Source organism: Borostomias antarcticus (assembly GCF_949987555.1).
Source record: "Borostomias antarcticus genome assembly, chromosome: 19".
NCBI lineage: Eukaryota > Metazoa > Chordata > Actinopteri > Stomiiformes > Stomiidae > Borostomias > Borostomias antarcticus.
The window spans coordinates 6139454-6142903 of NC_140252.1; the positions used below are offsets into that span (position 1 = coordinate 6139454).

Here is a 3450-nt window from a genome sequence, read left to right on the forward strand (position 1 = left end):
TGGTCAGGTCTGGAGCTGCGGTCAGGGGCTGGGCTGGGGAGGTCAGCTGGGCTGGAGCAGATGCCTAAGGACATAATGAAATGGCTGTAAAAGCAAGTCGCATACGTTCATTGGAAGCGTGCCATGTCACTGGATACGAGAAAATTAACTGCCTGACATCACATACCTTTTTGAATCGAGCAGGGGCATGTTTCAGCATCTCCTGCAGCTGGGCAGACACCTCCGTCACAGTGGTGCTTGGCTTACAGGCCATAACTGCACCTTTTAACCAAAAAGGGAATGGTTTCAATGCACATGGCATGAAGCTCAGATATCGTGTCTGCAAAACATAAAGACAATCATTTACTTTTACATTTCCTTAACACTTCCCTGCAAAAATAAGGAACAAAGTTCTGCCCTGAAGTTACTCACCATCTTCCTTTGAGGATCCTTGTCCTTCAGCTGCTCCTCCAAGACCAGCAGCTACTCCTCCGTTTTAGCAGGGTGCAGGTCATCCAGTACTGCTCCCCGATAGCTGTCTGCAGACTCGCCGGACAGTCTCTGCTCCAGCCTCCAGCATGCTGCTCGTGCCTGGACGTCTGAAGGGCTGAAGGGCCTGGGCTCACAGCGCCTTGGCACAAAGGACCCGGGCGATGAACATCTACTGCCGAGTAGTGAGATGTGAGATGAGCGAATTAGTGAACTGAGTACATGAGTCTTCAGACAGTCCTGAGTTAACTGTAAGTGTGCAAATATGCATAGACATTTCACCAACACAAACATGCATGGATACCTGCATTGATAACTGGCAGAGCAGGCCTTCCGGCTCTGGCACCTGGCATAGCTGGTCTGGTGTGAGTTCTGCCGACCGGCTGCCTGGGCACTGGAACATATAGTAGAGGTAAATTAGCTCAGATTAGTCAACTCAAGTAGTACTCTTTTGGGACTGTTGAATGCACTTTATTATATTACCTTCGTCACTGGAGTCATAGCGTGTGTTGCGCTATCTCTTCCTTGTGTCTTGGGAGTTAATCCATTGATGACTGCTGCTCAAACACCTTCGCCAAGGCACTGGCTACTTCATAATGCTCTGTGTGTTCCTCAGCAGAGACAGAGGTTGTCATGGCTCCTCTTGATGTGCTTGTGGAGGTAGATCTGGGAGGTATAGGAGAATGGGCACTCAGAGCAGGAGAACACCCAAGTCTTGCACAGCAATGAGAGAGACCATTAAAAAGGATTATCTCACCTGTAGTACAAGTTCAAATATAGAGTGATTATACGTCATTGTAAATGAGAGCTTACTCTCAATTGATTCACGAGGTTAAATAAAGATTGAATGAATATGTAGCTAGTGGGGGGTTACAACCACACAACTGTGGAGAGAGAATGAGACACTTGGTTCCCTCCTCTACTGGTGTTCATGGCCATGGCCACACACCTGGAATACTCCAACCCTGTTTAAAGGCATAAAAGTGGGGAACACATTCTTGAGACGGTTCCTAAAACTGGAGGGGAAAAAAACGGGAAAATGATCTTACCTCTCCTCATCACTCACTTCTGCATGGGGCTGAGCTCTACCCTGTCAGCAGTGGCAATACATGGGATAGCGGCTCAGCACACAGGAGAACTGCACAGAGAGGAAGGAGGAGAGAGAAAACCAACAACAAAAAAGGCAAGAAGGGTTAATAACTGAGCGAATCTTGCAAGTTTGCACTACAGGGAAGCAATTGCTCAATTTCCCTGATATTGTGGCGTCACTGGCGTCAGTGATGCGTCTTATGAATCTCACATGTCTACCGCTAACTCAATATCAATATTCCCATTTGTTTATCCCGTCTTTGGAAACGTATGTGCATTTGTACTTACGTGTGCCTGCCTATATTGATGATCAGGTGTTTCTCCACCTAAGGGCTGGCCAGACAGAACCATCAGAGACCATTGGGCTGAGCTGAGGAGAGAGCGACATGTTAGAGTGTATGTGTGCATATGTATATGGTGCTCTTCTGTTAATACTCATGAGGGCATTCAACTGAACAAGACTCACAGAGCCTGTGGTGCTGTCCCAGGACTGCCCCTGGCCACGCCTGTCCCCGTCTTAGCGCCTCTTCCTGCCCCGCTCACCTGCTTCTTGCTCAGTTCAAACAAGAACTGGGAGGTTGGCAACTGAGAGCATGGGAGGGGAGAGAGGGGGAGAGAGAGAGAAAGTGGGTGGGTGACCCTCTCGTTGGCTGACATGCACACTCCACAGGACCACGTGCCAAAAGCCAAGATGGCTGCTATAACAAATCCTGCTAGCTAGCCTAGCTCCGTTGTTGGGGCTTCTAGTGTTCTGTTAACGTTAAAATCGGAAAAATGAATGCCTAAAAACAAACACATACTAACGGTGTCGTGGGTTAATGCGAAATCAATGAGTAAGCTAATTATCGCATTTTATTCCAAGCGATGAAACAGTACGAACGTGCAGGAGCTCGCGCGAGCCTGTTATTAGGAAACAATGGCCCACAACAACACTTCATAAAAGTTATAGTGTACACAACTGAAATATTCTCACGTTGCCAAGCCAACATTATAATTTAAGCTACAATTACACAAAAGCGAACGTTTTAACAATAATTGCGAGAGTAATTTTACGTAGGCTACTTAGCTAGCCATGTACAGAAAAAGGCTAATCACGTTAGCTGGCTAGCTAGTTAGCCAACATTGGAAAGAGCATCTGCATATAGATAATCATTACAATAGGGTAGCTTGCACATAACGTTGGTGTTTTACTGGGACGATACCAAAATACATAGTATGTATGTATACATTGAAATTGAGATACTTACAGGATCTGTGTTGTCGACACAAAGACGGGAGTGTTGGTCTTTCTCAATAATTTCTGTATCAAACGGAGCGGAAGTTTCCAAGTGTGTCTTCTTCGCTGGGTTTAGTGGCGGATGTGCATACCGCCACCTACTGGCACAGAGTGTGTAACTTGTTTGTCTAGTGTCACCTAAAGTAGCCCAATGCTTTGCATTCTACGTTCACTGCTCAGCGTTCATTGCTCACATTTAGGTTGCAAAATTAGGAGTTTATTCATAGGCATATTTTTTATCATTATTTTTATTAGGCCTAGACTGCAAATCTTTAGTGTTAATATTTACTGTAAATGAGAAATTACACACAAAACAGACATGCAGGATTTCTCCTCATTATTACAATTCTGTAACTGTATGACTTCAAAATGTATTTTAAAACCTAAGTAATTTACAAATGTTCTGACCCACTGTGACACATTTCCAATAAAGTCAGATTGGGACTGTGATCTAACCACATTGTCACGTTATTTAATTACATCGTAGTTACGGATTTAAGCAGCAGTGGCGGCTACGTTCCCTTACAGTGTACTTGAGGACGGCTATTTTGGTTATTTTGCGACTGAAAAGGCAAGTGTCAGCTAGGTGTCAGCTAGGTCCGCTGGTGGTGACGTCG

The 3450-nt window shown here is 45.4% G+C and overlaps 1 long non-coding RNA gene across 1 annotated transcript; it reads right to left on the reverse strand.

Annotated features, from left to right (window-relative positions):
• Positions 1–474: 474 nt before the first annotated feature.
• Positions 475–1127, reverse strand: LOC311321411. Its single transcript, XR_014630897.1, has 3 exons — positions 952–1127; positions 773–862; positions 475–643 (listed from the first exon to the last, which is right to left on the reverse strand). It is a non-coding gene; the product is annotated as an uncharacterized lncRNA (long non-coding RNA).
• Between the last annotated feature and the right edge of the window lie 2323 nt (positions 1128–3450).